The 20,700-nt window shown below is 31.4% G+C and overlaps 1 long non-coding RNA gene across 1 annotated transcript; it reads left to right on the top strand.

Annotated features, from left to right (window-relative positions):
• The first annotated feature begins 15,033 nt into the window (after positions 1 to 15,033).
• Positions 15,034 to 15,408, top strand: LOC132069450 (uncharacterized). The gene is made up of 2 exons (XR_009417785.1): positions 15,034 to 15,271; positions 15,314 to 15,408. It is a non-coding gene; the product is annotated as an uncharacterized LOC132069450 (long non-coding RNA).
• Positions 15,409 to 20,700: the final 5,292 nt, after the last annotated feature.

Raw genomic sequence — 20,700 nt, 5'->3', positions numbered from 1 at the left:
TTTTTCATTTTTATGGAAGGGTATGGGCTATATATATAGTGAGAGAGAATGTAAGATTCCATGGCCCACCAATGGCTTGTGAAAGCTACACATGAACTACAATTCCTTTTCTGGGGTTATCGACTCCACCCAAGGGAGTGTGTGATAGTGAATGATAGCTGACCCAAACACCAAGCTAAAATTCAAGAAATCCTCATTCTTTTCTTTTTTTTAATAATCATCTTGTATTTGGTATTTACTTGATTAATTCAGATTTATGCCACCTAGCCATTAAAAAGGAAAGCGCTTCCCATCAAAAAAATTCCTATTTTTATGACTCAACTTCGAAATATTTGATTAAAGATGGCGAGATCTTATTCACTATACCGCATATGTTGACGTGGTATTCGTCTTATTCTTTAACCCTTTTGCCCCACACTCCTAAAGATTTGTTCTTTTCTTTTTTGCTTCTCGTTTTTGTTTCTTTTTTACTTTTTTTTTCTTCCCATTTTCATACACTATCTTCTCTCTGTGATTGCACGCTTACTCAACCATTTCGTCATCACCACGTTAACAGGACCTTTCAAACATGGGAAGTAATCTCGTACTGTGTTTACCATCATATCTTAATTGTCTGCTTATTTAATCCAATCGTTTGATTAGTTTACTTTGATGAATTTGTCAAATCATGGGTGTTAAAATGTATGGTCATCTTATTTAAAAGTTTAAACTGTTTGATGAATTGATCAAACAATTTAACATATTATCAAAATAAAATAAAAGGAAGAGGCCCTGGATTCAAATTTTATTTCTATTCAATTAGAATAGTTTTCTAAAAAAATTCACGTCTTTGATTTATCAAAAATAATCAGATTCACATGTGACAGTGTATATTGAGATATAATATACTCAAGTAATTAAAGTATATTTTTCTGTAATAACTTAAGCTTTTAAGCTTTTAGATGATATGATTAGCAGCGAAATTATCGAAAATCATTGTACTCTTAGTTTCATTTGGGCGTGGACTTTTCTATAAATTACACAATTGTCGCCTGGATCGGTCTAAATATTGTATCCCACTTTCTTGCCTGTGCTATCATTTTCATTTCTCTCACTTGTTCAATGAGCCATAATAACATTCTCCTCATTTAATGTTAACCAAAAGAATTTATGAAAAAACAAGAGTCTAGAGAACACGCCGATGATTTTTCAATGTCTTATTATTGAGGCGAAGAATGTCTAAGGAGAAGAATGTCTAACTTTGTAGTAACTTGCAAGATATAGAGTGTAGAGTATCGCACGTCATATATTATTAAAAGTGGGAAGTCTCTAAGTTAAAAGTTGAAATACTATTTTACCTTTGACTATAACCAAAATCTCTCTACTCAAGCACCAAAGATGCAATTAAAGTCTGTTTATTAGAATTTAATTAATTAACTTTGAGTCGTGAGGTAATTATGATTTTATTGTGGGCATTAATGCTCTTAACTGCACAAATTATTAGCTTCCTATTTCTTTCTCATTTTCTGCCTCTTTTAGCTTCCATACGTTAGATAACGTTTTCGATATTCTTTATCAAATTGTATAAATTGCACAGAGCACTTCAAGTTACTCAATTAATATCTGTGTATCTTTTTGTCTTATGTCAAATCATTATCTCCTTAATATTCTTCCCTTTACCACCTTCTGCAAAAATTTAAGATTCGTTACTTTTCTACAAATCTTTTCACTTTCTCTCTTCAAACCTTTTATAACTTTGTACTAAACCTTTCAAGACTATATTTTATGAAAGAGAGTGAGGTCAGAAAAATGGAACTAAAAATGATGGATGGACTGTGCGGAGAAGAAGAAGTCGAGATGGTGATATATATTAGATGCATCTGTATTCTAGAAGGCTTGATTTAAAATTTGAATTTATTTTGTCTAATCCGGTGTTGCATGCTCGCACAAAACATGTCGATATTGATTTATTGCCGTGTTATATTTTATTATATATATGATTCAACTAATAGTTTTGGTCAAATTCACAGATGCAAGGACTCATAAGTTCGAATCAAACAAATGGTACCTATACGTGCAATTATGATTTATATATATCAAATTAACTTTCTTATGTCATATAAGTATCTCTATAACAAATAATTAATACAGTTTCAGGTATCCACCATAAAATTGATGACAATGCTCTACTAGCCATCCTAATGAAGACATATGTTAATCGAATTTCCATACAACTTCTACAAAATATTACTTTCATTCGACGACAATTTCTTGATATGTATGCGGCCGGAATAAGACGAAGGTTACAATTTCTTAAAGATAAGGCAAAAACTCTGAGATGTGAAGTATTTGTAACCACAAGTGACGTTGCTCATAATCAGATTTAAACTGTGTTCGTTGAAATATTAGAGAAGTTAATATTTGCTATCTTAAAAATAAATAATAAATAAAAAAACTGCATAAGAAAATGTTATATAATTTGTTGACTGTGTACAATTACAGGCTATAGTATTAGTTACATTAAGTAATAGAAAACAATGGTAAGAAACTTTTCTCTCTTGAAAATGAAGGGTATCATTTCAACTTTACTTGATGGTAACTTCCCAGTAAGATAGTGTTTTGCAACCATAATGAATACTGATTGTATAAGTTCATTATTTGGTAATTTGAGCATGCATTCTTCACTTTCCATTTTATTGCAATTCGTCGCACACTTATTCAATTACCATTTCTAATGTTTTAAGAAGTTTGTGCTAATAAGCATGGAATGTTGCATGTGTTCGAAAACTAGTAGTTTACAAAATAAACATGAGATCCTTCGTTCTTTTCACTAATTAATTGGTAAAAAACTTTAATTCATTAATCACTACAAAAAGCAGGAATTAGCTATGCAATTTTGTCGCTAAACTGTCTAAAAAAAATCCGTAGCTAACATGATTTTCTGATAATCTATTGATACTTCATCGTTAAGTAGGATCAATGAGGAATTTTTCATGTTTAGCAACAAGAGTTATTTGTCTAATATTTACACAAATAGATCATTAAATGAAAATTGCACGAATAACTCTATTTAACATAACATTAACTGGTATCTTAGAATAAATGGTAAATAACCTGATCATAATAGGCTAAAAAATACTAATAATATAAATATGTATTAAAATAAATATTTTAATGAATATTCTCGAAGAGTAATTCTGCTATATTATTTCTTAATTCTTTTTCTTTGCTCCACACAGTAAGAGCACGTCGGCCAGAGTCTCCTGTAGACCTGTACAAGGCAAGAAAACATACTTATTTTTTTCCTGTATTTTTACCCCCATTATTCTTCCTTTGATCTAAATTCTACAGTTTGTTAATTGCACATTTTAACATAACACGTCGATAAGGCCCTTTGCGTACTAGGAAACTATGTTAGTCACAAAAAGCTAGGTGGAATGTCATTTTCTTGTCCCCAGATATAATTTTGTGGTTTGAACACAACTTTGAAGTAGTTTTCAAGTATTTTAGGGGAAATAAAACAACCACAGGAACCATGGAAATTAATTAAACAAAACGAAACACATGCCGATAATATAGAAGTTCAAGTCAAGTTTTTTTCTCCCAGTTCCTACTTGCTCCAGTTTATTACTAGATTTTGGGTTAGAAAAAGGTCTAATTAAGGGTAGCGGGAAAAAAAGTCACTACCACATTGAATAGACGCTGCCTTATCTTGTATATGTGTGAGGGTTTTCTCCACACTTTAGTGAAATGACTACAATTTTGCTCGGTTTACAACAATATATACCAATACATTGAAAAACGCATTACACGTATTTTGCCTAGTTTTATTGAGTTTGTGACATCGATTGTGGGATTTTTAAATATTAGGCTCATTATATAATTTTAGGCAATCCTCACTTCATAAGCTAGCTTTTAAGATAGAATTACGCACAGGGTATATTTCTTAGCATAGTATAGTCAGATTTATCTCATGTCTAAATATATCCAATATTGGCCTTCATGTTATATTGTTCCCGCTCCAGACATTCCGTCATGAACATGCCTGGAGAGAGGGATGTTGAGTTTCCCACATCAATTGTGAGATTAAAGCTGGATTATTCTCTTTCTTTTTCGAATCACTTGTATCCTTTGCCAGATAATTCATTCCACTTCTCAGTTTCGTCATATCTGGCCATGTAATTTCTTCTTGAACGTATATACAGTACACCAGAACATTGGCCCTTTTCCTTTTTATAAGGTTGTCTTATTTCGAACGTATTTGTTAAAAACTTTGATGTGTCACTGAATCCATACTTACAAGCCATACAATCAGTCATCTGTTGAATCACCGTCAAACTACAAACTTGTCTCCTGCCTCGTTTATCAAGCACATCCCTAAATTAATTAATTTTCATGTATATTATATAACTATATATATAACTTCCTAGCCGTAAACATGACAAATGGTTTAAAATAATACTCAAATACATATATATAAGTAAGTAATAACAGTACGTGCCACATGCAAAGGTGTCATGACGACACCACTAAAATTGCTGTTTACTTCACCAGAACAACATCTATACGTACGCGTGCATGGCTTAAAGAAACAATCAAACCAAAGAGTGATCAATTACTATAGTATATTTTTGACAAGCGATGACACAAGCGATGACTTAATATTCTCAATCCTGTTTCCCTAATAGAGATCAGTTCTAGATTATTCCATTGCAATTAAATTAAGGTTAGCTAATTGGATTATATTGAAAATTAAACAGATGGCTTTGAACCGCAAAAAGTTTGGTTCAAGAGATCTTATCCGTTCTGTTGTTATATTTATATTTTAGTACATATTTCTGGCTACGAGTTCGTGTCGTAAAAGAGAGATTTCTTGAACAAAGGTTCATTCTCTTCATTTTGTATTGTGTAACATATAATTGTCAATTAGGCACAAACAGATGCGGACCCATTTGGAAGGGTGGGAGTGCACGTGCACTCGTTAGTTTCGGAAATAATTATGTATATATCTTGAGAAATTAGTATATATTTAATTGTGTACTCTAACAAATAAAAGTGTCTTTGGGGCACGTTGGTTGCAACTGCTGCTTCCCTTACATGTTACCCTGGATCGAACTCGAATGTCACTTTTAATTATTTTTCTGAGCCTATTTTTAGAAAAACAATAAGCTTTAAATGAGCTATTTTAGATTCAACTCGCATCATCAACATATATTGCAACCCTTTATATCGAGCTATCTATTTCATTTGCTTCACTGTGTTAAATTTTATTTATTAATTGTATTTTTGCCACTGCTACGCTATTAGTGACTGATCCGATACGGTATTATTCCTCAGTCGTCATTAAAAAATTTGTTAGCATTTCTGATAAGATAATGGTGCCCAATCCTGAATCCGCCTCTAGACACAAATGTTTTATAACATATGTTATATACAGTGTATCATATTCCAAGATCAGCAGAAGTACTGCAGAAGGGGGACAGGTAATCAAAAGCCCAAATTTTTGGTCTTTGACTTTCAGCTCTTAACTAAGGTGACTAATGTTTCAAAGTTGACGTACGTCATTTCGACAGTATTGATTTACTACTATTATAAAAAGGTCGCTCCTGGATTTGAATTTGACGATTCAACGGTTAGATTTTTATTATTAGTTCAAATTACGCTCTGAAATTATAGGTTCACATATATCTTTTCGAAATATATACTCCTATATTTCGTATAAAAAATGTGCGGATCAGATAAACCTATTAACTATATGTTACATTATCTACTTTAATACACATATTTTTATCTACTTTAATACACATATTTGATTTATTATATAAAATTTACGGTGATAAAAGGAGAATATCCTAATTGTTATTAGCATGCATGCATAAGTTTGGCAGCTTCTGAAATTCACAACATTTTTGTGAGGCCATGTTAGAGTACAGGTGGCTAAAGAAGAGCTCTTCTTGAAAATTAAACAATCCGAGAAAAGCTTAGTTGGTGACTTAGCTTATAGGAGTCTACATTGAGAAAATCGCATGTTGTTTCTTGGTTTTAATGTTCGAATACACGCATAAATAGTTCGTATCTAATTAAAAAAAATTACTAATGAATAGTCCATGTTGGCTTTAGTTACAAAATTTGTTGCAATATGTTGGTAAATATTTCGTAGCTAACAGGATTTTTTAATAATTTATTGGCTATATATAAATGTGACGAATTTTTTTATTTAGCTACATAATTTGTGCGTTGCTAAGTCCTAATTTTTTTTTTCATAAATATTCATGTATCTGGTTATTCGGAATATATACTTTCCCCTTAAGGAAGGTTAACTGATGGATATTTCATTCTTGTATTATATACATGAAAGTCGCCATCAAATACACCTACCAGTATCCTGCAATCTTACAACAATGAAATGTACTAAAAATCAAACACCTATAACTTCTCATAATCTCCCACGTCTCATCAAGATTGATCAATTATTTATTTCCACGAAGGAATTCTTTGAAGTTGGATATAGTACGTAGATCATAAGCACAAAGATGAACCACTAAGCAAAAAATATTTTGCACTTAGAAGTGAAATAAATACCCGCTTTGGAAACAACTAGAGGTGCAAAATGAATATGTTAAGTCAAACTTAATGCATCCAAAGCGGGTCAAATTAATAAATAGGCTAGGACTAAAATAGCGTAGAATTAATTTCGTCAAAATGAGTTAAATAAGATATAATAATCCAACTCGCATTACATGCATGATCCAACCTAGCTAGCAATCCCCTGCTTTTATATTATGCTTTTTGTTTTTTAAAAAAAAATTATGTGGAAATTAATCTATTTTTCTTAAGTTCTTCCAAGATTACGTCATAATTCTTAAATTTCAAATTTGATCTTATATGTTTGTATATAGGTTGTACTTTGATCCGGCGAGTTAATTGGTAGACTTAGAATATAGAGATCATGTGTTCATGCATACTAAGTAGTTTTGGCTTAAAATGTATATATATATATATATATATATATATATATATATATATATATATATATATATATATATATATATATATATATATATATATATATATATATATATATATATATATATCGTTAAAATATTCATCAAATAAATATAAATAATAGATTTTGAACCCAACAGATCAAATGGGTTTTGATAGAACTTTGAACTCGAACCTAAAGTAGATATGTCTTCAAGTGGCCATGGGTTGCACCATTTTGACCTAATAGCTTAATGAAGTCATTTTAAGTTCATCTGGATCAAATTATCATGTGAGTGATCATGAACCAACCTGCTTAAAATTGTGTGAGTTGGGTTTGCCACCTTCTATGGCAATAACTTTTTCTATTTTTTGCTTCATTCTTTATGAGCGAAATATTTATATGTTGTACGGTACCTAACAATACGCGGAGAATTAGAAAAGGAAACTTGCATAAAAGTGGAATTGCTTAAAAAGTTGGAGCTTTGTAGTTCTAATAATGATTTCTAGTTTCAAGTGCTGTCATTACTGTAGAAGTTGTGAGTTCATGATCATGATTCGTGCACAATTACAATAGTCCAAACAGTTGTTGTACGTTTGTTCATATATCACTATTCCTTATTCTTGAAATTCATGTTACTTCACACACCCTTGAGAAAAGGGGAAAATAGAATATAATAGGGGGAATAAAAACAGTAATATGTCACCATAAGTCTTTCAAATATTTGGTTGAATGGAGCCTCAATGTGGGATATTCATTTTACATTTATATTAACGTACATTGATAACATGTGTATCATATAATAGGTGACTCAGAGGTGTAACATGAGTAGTGATGTGCGGGATCGTCAACTAACTAATGATTTTTCCACTTTTAGGATTTATATGGAATAAACTTGAGGCTTTTTGTATGCACATACTGTTACAATGCAGAATCATTGAAGAAGAAAGCAACAAAATCGAGTTTGGGGTTGGAGAATATAGAGAGAAGCTTTTATTTCTATTGTTACAAATGAATCAACCAAGTTTGTTTCTATACACAACACTATATATATACACAAATCATAAGTGTTAAATGACTGAAACTAGAAGGGCCTAAGTGTACAAGTAAACTAACTAAACTAAGTATTAAAAGGAAGTATTAACAGCCCCCGTAAGCTGGAATGGGACACCATGCCAAGCTTGGAGAAGAAAGTGCCATTTTGAACACCTGGGAGAGCTTTGGTCAACACATCAGCAATCTGGGAATCACTGGAGACACAATTGAGAGTAATGAGGCCACTATGAAGAACATCTCGAAAAAAATGGCAATCAACCTCAACGTGCTTAGTGTGTTCATGGAAAACAGGGTTCTTAGCAATGTGTATGGCATAGTTGTTGTCACAGTACACAGAAACAGGAACAACGGAGGAGCAAGAGTAGCTCGTCTAGGGCACCGACCAAACAATCTTAGCAACCAACGCACGAGAGCCCACATGCTCGGCCTAAATTTCTCCGCAAAAGAGAGTGCAATAGTGACTTGCTTCTTTGATTTCCAGGAGACAGGGCAACCAGCAAGTAATAGAACATAACCACTTACAGACTTTCTGCTAGAGGAGCAACTGGCCCAGTCAGAGTCACAAGATTAATAGAACATAACCACAGACTTTCTGCTGGAGGAGCAACTGGCCCAGACAGAGTCACAATATCCCATAAGAGAAAAACTAAGGGAGTTGTTAAAAATAAACCAAAGTTTGAAGTGCCTAACAAATATCTGAGGACAGGTAATGCTGCTTCATAATAAGGAACTCTGGGTTGAGACATAAATTAGCTCAAATGTTGAACACTAAAAGAGATGTCAGGTCTTGTATGCTGGAGAAAATTAAATTTCCCAACCGATTTTCTATACAGAGAAGGATCAGGCTTAAGATCACCTGAGTGAACTGAGAGCTTGATGTGAAAATCCAAGGGAGACACCACTAGTGATACTGTAGTACAGTTGAACTCATGTAAGATTTCATTGAGAAACATTTGTTGAGTCACAAGAATACCCTGGGGAAATTAGAAAAGTTGTAACCCCAAGAAATAGTGAGTTTGGCCTAAATCCTTGATCTTAAACTGAGCATCCAAAGAAGACTTAAGAGCATGAATTTCCACCAAGTCATTCCCAGTAAGTAGAATGTCATCTACATAAACAGCTACAACAGTAAAAGAGGAACCTATACTCTTAAGGAATAAAGAATAATCATTCTTGCTAGAGTGAAATCCCCCAGATAGTAAAGCAGATGACAACTTTGCATACCACTGTCTGAAGGCCTGTCTAAGGACATAAAGAGACTTATTTAACTTGCAAACAAGAGGGGAAACGGGAAGAATTATAGCACAAATATTGTTGCAAGTAGGAAGGTTGAGCAGCAGATCTAGATGGCTTTCTCAAAGCAATTGGAGGAGATGAATCAGGGGAAGAAGAATCAGGAGAAGAAACAGGATTTTCAGAAGAGGAAGACCTAGGAGAAACAGGATTTTCAGGAGAGGAAGGATGGTTGGAAAACTGTTCAGTAAAAGGAGAAACAGGAGAGGAAATGGGATAGTTGTAGGAGCATAGAGGTAAATCATCAATGAGAGGAATAAGAGGAGGAAAAAGGGAAAGATGGAAAGAAGAAGAGTATGGGAAGATTGCTTCCTGAAATTGAACATCTCTGGAAAAGAACATAGTATACTTGGTTATATCAAGATGTTTGTAAGCCTTTTTGGTCATGCTATAGCCAAGAAACCCACATGTAAGAGATCTAGACTTGAATTTATCTCTGTAAGGTTTGGGAACTGCAAAGAAAGGCAAGGCATCCAAAAGGCTTAAGGTGGGAGTAGGAAGGATCAGACTTGTAGAGAAGAGCATAAGGGGTGGAATTGTTCAGTAAGGATGAAGGAAACCTATTTATGAGATAAGTAGCAGTAAGGATGCATTCTCCCCAATACTTAACAGGAAGTTTGGACTGAAATAAAAGTGATCTAGATATTTCTAGAAGATGTTTCTGTTTTCTTTCCACAACACCATTTTGTTGTGGAGTATAAAGAGTGGAAGTTTGGTGGATTATTCCTTGGGAAGAGAAAAAGGAAGCTGCTACAAAACTGGAACCTAGTTCAAATGCATTATCTGACCTAACAGTTTGGATTGAAGTATGAAATTGGGTCTGAACCATGAAGATAAATAATTTGATGAGAGTGAAAGCATTGGATTTTTTGGAGAGTAAGTGGGTCCATGTGGCCCTGGAAAAGTCATCAACTATTATTAAGAAATGTTTATATCCATTGTAAGTTTTAGTATGGTAAGGTCCCCATAAATTAATGTGGATCAGTTGAAAAGGAAAAGTAGTCTTAATGGAGCTCTCAGGAAAAGCTAATCTCTGTTGTCTAGCCATAGGACAGATTTTACAAATAAAGTCCTGTCTCTTAGATAACTTGTCTTTAAGGAAATGAATGGATTTCATTTTATGATGTGGCATGTGGCCTAGTCTTAGATGCCAAATTAAATCAATATTAGAAGCATTATTAGAAGAGCAAACAAGTGAAGACAAACCAATAGAATCAGACATAACATTTTGGGAATCAGTAGAAGATAATGCGGCTTTATTATCGATAGAAACAGTAGTTGCAATGGTATTTACAGAGTGAGAAACAACAAGAGACTTAGGATAAAGAATATAGAGCCCATTTGACACTTTACCAAGCTCCAGTGGCCTCTTCAGAGAAGGGCCCTATATAACACAATTAAAAATAGTAAAATAAGCTCCACATTTGAATTGGTATAACAATTTGTGTAAAGAAATTAGGTTGTATCTAAATGAAGGCACAAACAAAACATCTTTTAAAACTAAGTCTGGGGATAATGTGATAGTACCAGTACAAGTGACTTTCACCATGTAGCCATTTGGTAGAGTAATGAGATAAGGAATGGGAAGAGAAGTGATGTTAGTTAAAAAGGATTTAACTGGTGTCATATGATTATTGGCACCTGAGCCTATGATCCAAGGATTATCACCTACCCTAGACATATGACATGCAAAACAGCAACAATTACTAAAATCAGAATTGCTTACTAAACCTACATATATGGTGTCAGTTTCTCCTTCTTCAGTGCAAGAACTTTTCATCTGCTGAAGCACGCTCATCATTTGATTCAATTGACCAGGTGATAATTGTGCTCCTTTACCATCAGATTGGCTAGGCTTTCACAACATTCGGTCCTAGTATCAGCTTGAATAGTTGGACCCTGAACACCTTGAGCACAAGCAGCAATTCTTTTATACTGGTTTTGATTTTGGTTTGAATAATTGTTTGGAAGTGTGGAACCATTATTAAGACTGTTGAGATACTAGAGGTTTCTACAATTTGCAATGACATGACCAAGGTTCTTACAATATCTACAAAACAGATTGTTGTTGTTTCTGTGGTCTCTCTTGTTGTCAAAATTCACCTTTTGTGAATAGGTGGCTTGGTTTCTAGGTGGGTAAGAGCCTGAATAAGGCTTCTATAAACCAGTAGAAAAAGATGCAGCATCTGTGTTGAAAGAAGCACTCACATTGTGTGCTTCTAGTTGACTTTCATCATTGATCAACATAGAATATACAGTATCAACATCAGGTAATGGTTTAATCATCAAAATGTTTCTTCTAACACCTGAGTATACTTCATTCAAGCCCATTAAAAATTGATGCAACTTTTGTTCCTCTTCCATTTTTACGAAAAGTCTCTTTGCAACCACATGTGCAATCAGGATATGTAATCGAATAAGCAAGCTCACCCCATAATTTCTTTAGCTTAGAGAAGTATGAAGAAATATTGGAGGAACCTTGGGAGATTGAAGCAATTTCTTTCCTTATTTGGTGCACCTTTGTACCATTTGCCTAACTATATCTCCTCTCAATGTCCTTCCATAACTGTTCTTCAATCTCTGTATACATCAATCTCCCTAATTTCAAGTTCTAACCCATTCAAAATCTAGGCAAGAACCATGTCATTCGCTCTACACCAAGGCTCAAAATAAGAAGAGTGTTGATTTGGTCGATCGACTTAAGGCTCCATTCACCATACCTAATTTGTTTTTACAGGATAATCCTATCAACATACTCCTTCTTCGCCCACCATAGCCGGTTCCATTAAACTTAGAAGTAACTAAGATGGTGCCTGGACTGTCAGATGGATGTAAATAATAAGGGTGTGAAGATTCGATAGAAAAAAGAGTAAAACCATCACTAGATGTTGCAGCATTCTCATTGAGGTTCGTATTAGCATTAGTAGTAGCAGTAGCTATCGGAGTTGAATTTCCTCCTAGAGTAGTATTATTTACTAGAGTAACCATGTTGAAACAGACAATATCACATATATCCACACGAATCAACAAATACTGGAACAGCAACGCACCACAAATCAACACAAGTCAACACAATAGTTGAAATAGGGACAATATCAACACAAATCAGTTCGAATTAGGGCACTACAACCAAAATTGATTAAAAAAAATACAGATAGCACCAGACAAATATGCCTTTGAATCAGCTATTTATGAACGAATGAAGTGAAATCCCCAATTTCACGGTTGAAGAACAAGGTGATTCTAGAAATCCTAATTTTCCACAAAGAAATCAACGAGTCTGATAGAAATATGTGAAAACCCTAACAAGGCTAACATCGATCGAAAGAGGAAACGAAGAGCTATCCGAATCTACAAAAATCTTGATCTGATACCATGTTACAATACGGAATCATTGAAGAAGAAAGCAACAAAATCGAGTTTGGGGTTGGAGAATATAGAGAGAGAAAGAAGCTTTTATTTCTATTGTTACAAATGAACCAACCAAGTTTGTTTCTGTACACAACACTATATAGATACACAAGTCATAAGAGTTAAATAAATTAAACTAGAAGGGCCTAAGTGTACAAGTAAACTATACAGGTAAACTAACTAAACTAAGTAACTATACAGGTAAACTAACTAAACTAAGTATTAAAACTAAGTATTAACACATACACAAAAAGATTCTCTCTTATTTTTTGACGAAATTTGATTTGTTTTTATGACCGCGCGAACTGCTGACAAATTGACTAGTTACACATATATTTCTAAAGATAGAATTTAATTGCATGTATCTTCTGAAAATTTTGTGTATTTTAGAGTTGCAACTTTGCATTACTTGGCTGCAAGCCTCAATTTATTCAGTGGCCTATGCATAATTTTATATAAGCAATGTAGACTTGTTACCACAACTCAACTTTATGTGAGTTGTGAGATTTTACTTTATGTCCCAAGACATGGTTTTACAATATTTTGAAGTGATGTCGACACATCATTTCTACTATATTAGAAGCACCGGTTGGTGCTTCTTTCGTCGTCCGTCTGTGGACCACCCCCCCCCCCCCCCCAACACCAACATAAAAAATAAAAAAAATAAAAAATTTGGCCCCCATATTAAACAGGCCCTAAAAAAAAAAATTGAAAAAAAAAAATTATGGGCCCCATATTCAACAACATTCAGTATTAAAAAAAATTGTGGGCCCCATATTAAACAACATCCAGTATTAAAAAAAAAGTGGAACCCACCACATCCAAACTCACGGGAAAAAAAAGTGGACCCCATATTAACAAAATCAAGAATATTTAAAAAACAAACAATGTTAAAAAAATGCGGGCCCCATATTAAACACGATGCGTATTCATAGCAAACACTAATATAATAAAGTTTTAAATACGGAGCACAAACTACAATGTTATATTAATCGTATTTTGAACATAGTATCCCATATTGACAAAATCAAGCAATATATAAAAAAAAATGAAACCCATATTAAAAAAATAAACAATGTCAAAAAAAAAAAGTACAGACTTTGTATTCTTAGCAAATACTAATATAATAAAATTTTATATACGGAGCACAAATTACAATGTTATATCAATCATGTTTTGAACATAGTAAAAATTGTAAAAAAAAAAAAAAATTGTGGGCCCCATATTCAACAACATCCGATTAAAAAAAATTGTAAAAAAAAATTATGGGCCCCATATTAAACAACATCCAGTATTAAAAAAAAAAAAGTGGAACCCACCACATTCAAACTCACGGGGAAAAAAAAGTGGACCCCATATTAACAAAATCTAGCAATATTGAAAAAAAAAAGTGAATCCCATATTTAAAAAACAAACAATGTTAAAAAAAAATATGGGCCCCATATTAAACACGATGCGTATTCATAGCAAACACTAATATAATAAAGTTTTAAATACGGAGACAAACTACAATGTTATATTAATCGTGTTTTAAACATAGTATCCCATATTGACAAAATCAAGCAATATATAAAAAAAATGAATCCCATATTAAAAAAATAAATAATGTCAAAAAAAATAGTGCAGACTTTGTATTCTTAACAAACACTAATATAATAAATTTTTAGATACGGAGCACAAATTACAATGTTATATCAATCATGTTTTGAACATAGTATATATAAAAAAAAAAAAAAAAAAAAAATTGGGCCTCATATTAAAAAGGCCCATAAAAAAAATTGTAAAAAAAAAAAATTGTGGGCCTCATATATATTGACCCCATACTAAACAGCATCAAGCAATATATAAAAAAAAAAAGTGGAACCCACCATCTCCAAACTCACGGTAAAAAAAGTAGACCCCATATTAACAAAATCAAGCATTATCAAAAAAAAAAAATTGAACCCCATATTCAAAAAAAATAATGTCAAAAAAGACTTTGTATTCATAGTAAACACTAATATAATAAAGTTTTAGATACGGAGTACAAACTATAATGTTATATTAATCGTGTTTTGAACATAGTATATATATATATATATATATATATATATATATATATATATATATATATATATATATATATATATATATATATATTAAAAATAATGCAAATTAATAATGTCCAAAAAAAAATGCACCCCATATTAAAAAATCAAATAATATTCATGTAATTTCCAAAGTATCTCATTAAGTCAATAATAATGGATTCATTACGCGTGCGTATCAATCCATTAGTGGGAGCAAATGAAATTATTGTACGAAACATACTTAAAATACTTATATATTAAAATAAGATAGAATTTAATTACTTTTTCATTTTTTCCTTACTCTAATAAATGTGAAAATAATTGTGGGCCCCATATTAAACACCATGCGTATTTGTAGCAAACACTAATATAATAAAGTTTTAAATACGGAGCACAAACTACAATGTTATATTAATCGTGTTTTGAACATAGTATCCCATATTGACAAAATCAAGCAATATATATAATAAAAAAAAAAGTGAATCCCATATTAAAAAAATAAACAATGTCAAAAAAAAAGTGCAGACTTTGTATTCTTAGCAAACACTAATATAATAAAGTTTTAGATACGGAGCACAAATTACAATGTTATATCAATCGTGTTTTGAACATAGTGTGTGTGTGTGTATATATATATATATATATATATATACATAAATATAATACAAACTAATAATGTCCAAAAGGGTGGGCCCCATACTAAACGACACCAAGCAATATAAAAGATAAAAATAAAAAAAGAAGAAACTATATAAAGCATGGGTTTAGACCCATGTTTCATCGTCCGTTGTCCCTTTAAAAAAAAAAGGAAGAAAAAAAAGTGGAACTGACCACATCCAAACTCACGGGAAAAAAAAAGTGGACCCCATATTAACAGAATCAAGCAATATTAAAAAAAAAAATGTTAATCCCATATTAATAAAACAAACAATGTTAAAAAACAAATGCTTAGAAAATCAAACAATTAAATCAATAATAATGGACTCTTTAGAATAAGGAAAAAATTAATTTCTACTTTGTTTCATTTTAAACATGTAAAATTAATTTAATAATTTGAATTAGAATTATCTAAATCAAAATTTGATAAAAAATAATAAGTATTTTACACCGTTAAATTAATCGAATTAAAATTGAAAGTATCAACGATATTCAAAATATTGCTATTGTTTTATCGAAAGAGAGGAAAATAGTTTCTTTTTAAACAAGTCTTCTCTTTTAAAAGGTATTAATAAATTTTCGTAGCAAACACGAATAAAATAAAGTTTTAGATACAGAGCACAAACTACAATGTTAAATTAATCGTATTTTGAACATATATATATATATATATATATATATTATATATTATCTAAACACAACTACATATACATGATACTATAATCCGAAGTGTTGGGCCCCGTGCGCGGCATAAAGACGCCGCATAGCCATCTAGTACATATATATTTGTCTTTTTAAAAAAAACTTTTTATGTATATATTTAGTGATTTTGTTTTGCGGACATTAATTGTTGCATGATATGTACCACTTGTAGTAAACTACTATTTCTATAACCTTCGGCTTTTCCACTTTCCCCTCTCATTCTATTCACGGCTCACCTCATCTAAAAATCTAGTTAAAAAGATATTATAAAATTGAAAGGGGAAAAAAATTAAAAAAATAAAAAAGAAGAAGAAAGGACACAATATGATGAGCGTATACCATTTTTAGAGCATCAAAGATGAAACTTAAATTAGAAGTGAAAGAAAACTTAGGACCATAATTGGTGTTATTTAAATTCATAGCATCATCTAAATCGAGTTTCATTGTTCATTACTTTAATAATCTCCTCCAATGCAAGAAATGTATAGGCAACAATTACGTCATAATGGCTTAAGCACTATATTAAAGCGACTCATTAGCTAACTAATTGCAGCATTAAAACGTGGCTGTTAATATTTAAGTCCAATTGTATTGGAATTCCACTATAGTCGGACGGCAGAACGAGATTAAGCAAAAGTGACATTAACTAAAGTTAATGATGTCATTTGTATGTAATGCATACATCATTAAACCAAACAAAACACTCATTAAGTCTTACTAATTAAAAACATAGGAATACATGCTAAAAATATTGTATTCCTTTTTTATATAGTTGTTTTTCTTATTAACTTTATTGAGGGGACTCTAAGCCCACTTCAAGATTTTTCAAGTAAAGGCCAGATTAAGGTCAATTCCATAATTAGTGACTTAATGACGAGATCCTAAAGATAAATTTGTTGAATGCTGATAGATGGATTGGAGTTGATGGATTTTTGTCTCCAAAATACACTAATTTTATTTGTAGTTAGTGCAAGGGAATCATAGGAAGTGATTTGTGTTCGTCACACGTGCGGTTTACACGCTAATTGTTTCACCCATTATTCAAGACACTATGGTAAGCTATCAAATTCGTCAAACTTTTTCTTTTACCTTTTTCTCTTTGGGCTAAATACTAAAGATACTACAGTTATAATAAATTTCACTAATTTAGTCATCCAAAATATATTTTTCCTCGACTTTGTACCAATCAAACACTAGTATATAAAAAGAAATATAGCAAATAGTGGACCCCTATTTTTCACTAAATATACAGTCGCTGTCACACCCTTTGAAATTAATCATCGTGACTAAAAGAAACATCATGAGCAGATAGGAATACATAGTTTTAATGTCAGTGTATTTTACCCTTCATTGGTTAATGGTCACTCTCACTCTTCCTTGAGATTTGGCAGTTGAAAGAAAGTACACCTTTATCTTTGAATTTTGATGATCTTGTTGGAAAAACCCCCCGAAGTTTCACCTAACCAATGCCTCCCTGGTCATTCTATAAGTTTCTCACTCAACATTCATATGAACTCCTATTAATTCAAGTACACGCTATCAGTCTAACTAATCCGAATTCACATCACTCTTATCCGCGTGGAGACCAGATTAATCCGTAATTCCGTATTCACGCCAAGTAAAACCAAAATCATTAAGGGTGAAAATCATTTTCACTCCCAACTTTACTTTAAAAATCATACTCTCCACAATAGACATTCTCCCCCCTTATCCTATGCAATGTTTATTTTACCCTTGACATTGTCAATCCTCCATCTATGTATTACCTTTTTATTTTTTGGTGAAAATCATTTACACCCCCCAACTTTACTTTAAAAATCAAACTCCCCCCTCAATTATGAACAATAGACATTCTTCTCGCCTTATCCAATGCACTATTTTATCCTTGACATTTTAAATCCCCCATCTATATAATACCTTTTTATATTATATATAATATTTTTTTTCCTAGGTATTTATAAATTTTAAATTTATTTAAGTTCATTTACAACATGAGTAGAACAATACTTCTATGAATTTGTCACAAATATAGTGGGTATTTACAATTTCATTCAATTAATAAGAAGTATCATAAAAAATAGAAAAACTTCCTTTTTCCTAGTCAGGTCAATAAAATCATGAAATTCTTCATTTTAATTTTTTTTATCAAAAATGGATTTATCTGAACCAATTTAATGACAGTACATGCATTAATTATGTGTGTGTGTGTGTGTATATATAGATATTTATGTACATGCGTGTGTGTGTGTTTAATATTCACTTCTTCTTTTATCTATTGTCTATATAAACATTTGAATTGTGGTTGTCATTAGTGGAATAGTTTTAAAATTATAATTAAATTTCATTTAAAATATAAATATATAAGTTACAATTGTTATAAAATTATTAATTATTTTTATATACCTGTATTGAAATATATTCATAAAATTATTATTACCTTTTATTTTCACATGTATAAATAGATATTATAGTTTTGATTATTATCAATAAAATTAGTTTATAATTATGCTCATTTATTTTATTATGGAACATCATTAACTTATATACTCAATTATTATTTATCACTTTTCTTTTTTCGTCTCAAAAATAATATTTAACTTTTTCGTAGAAAAATTATTACATAGACTAAAAAGATAAATAAAATATCTATTGTATATTAAAAAAGTAGAAAAAATGGTAAATAATATAAGGGCAAAATAGGCATTTAAAAAAGTCAATTAAGATAAAGGAAGGGGGTTGGGGGTGTGAGGAATGTCTATTGTTCAAAGTTGAAGGAGGAGTTTAATTTTTAACGGAAAGTTGGGGAGGTGTAAATGATTTTATCCTTTTATTTTTTTATAAAATTTATAATTTTTAACCTAGGTATTTATAGATTTTTATGTAAATCTATATTATAATTAGAACAATTCTTTTATGAATTTATCACAAAATGTAATGTTGCTTTTTATGATTGATATTTTAATATTACATGCATTAAGTATATATTTTATGTATGTACATGCATGTGTGTGTGTATACACACACATACTCACATATTACCTGCTATTTTTACATATATATGTGTATACGTATATTTAAGTTTCACTTCTCTCTTATTATCTGTTATCAATATATAAACGAGTTTTGGTTGTCATTAATGAAATATTTTAAATTATAATTTAAAATTCATTTGTAGTATAAATAAATAATCTTCTAGGAATTTGTTACAGAATAAACCTTTATTTTTATTAATTATTTTGTATTCTTTGCATTGAAATATATTTATAAAATTATTATTGTCTGATATTAGAGTTTTGATTATTAATAATAAACAAAAATTATTCTTCTCATTTACTTCATTATAGAACAACATGAAGTTATATACTCAACTAGTATTTCTTACTTTTCTTTTTCCGTCCCCACAATAATATTTATTTTTTTTTAGGAAATTTATTACAAGATAAAAAAATCATGATTTTAAAGAAGAGAAAGAAAAAAGACAAGTTGATAATATTAGGGTAAAATAGGAATTTGAAAAAGTCAATTAGGATAAAGGCGGAAAATGACTATTGATTAAAATTGAAGGTACTATTATTTAAAATTGAGGGGGTAGTTTAATTTTTAGAACAAAGTGGGGAGGTGAAAATGATTTTTACCCAAACCATTAAAGACACAAGTACTCCTTTATCAAATATTTTTCTATTCCGGGTTCAAATGATTGAAATTGGTGGAAGGCCACATATATCGAAGAATGATGACATCAGAACGCCATATAATCAAATGTTACCTTCTATTTCAATTTCTCGAATTCGAAAATAAAATCCTTAAATTTGAATTTTTCATAAATAGCATCAATTTTTTGTAATAACATAAAGTAATTTATTTTAAGAAAAACTTCTTCACTTATCCAAATAAGTAACAATTTCATATAAAATGAGACAGAATGAGTCAGTTCTCTCCACATACAGGATCAATACTATACAAAAGAACACCACTAGCAATGATTCATCTCTTATAGACCAAATACCTTAACTTAGCAAGCCAACTTTAACTCGGAAATCTAAGGCGATCATGACCTGCTTAAAGCTTTCGGAATCAACTTATTTTAAATGATTTCATTTATTCCTATACTCTTTAAGGGAATTGATTTGACATATGGTCTTCTCTTACTACTCGATGAGGACACAAAACAGAACACATGCTGGTTTGAGTAAAGTTTGGCAGGATTGATAGTTTTACGCAACCCATCCAATGTAGCAAAAAACTGGTCTTCTAAAAGGCTGGTCAGGCCTTCAACCGCATGTCCAATTCATGAACCAACTGCTTATAACTCAGAGCCATAAACAGTCCGTTAAATCGTAAGCATGCTCTCGCAGATTCCCTTGTCAGTTGATAACCCTGCCTTTCTAGCTACCACACCCACTTTTTCATGGCCCCATCAACTACACTGCTCACTGATATTTCACCCCCACTATCTAGCTACCCGACCAGTACTTAGAAGAAATCTCACATTCAAAGCTGACCATCAGATCATCCATCACTTAACTTGCAAAGATTAGACAGCTAAAA

This window comes from Lycium ferocissimum, chromosome 9 (assembly GCF_029784015.1).
Source record: "Lycium ferocissimum isolate CSIRO_LF1 chromosome 9, AGI_CSIRO_Lferr_CH_V1, whole genome shotgun sequence".
Taxonomy (NCBI): Eukaryota; Viridiplantae; Streptophyta; class Magnoliopsida; order Solanales; family Solanaceae; genus Lycium; species Lycium ferocissimum.
Note: the sequence above shows the minus strand (reverse complement) of the source record. Positions and strands in the feature narration are given on the sequence as shown.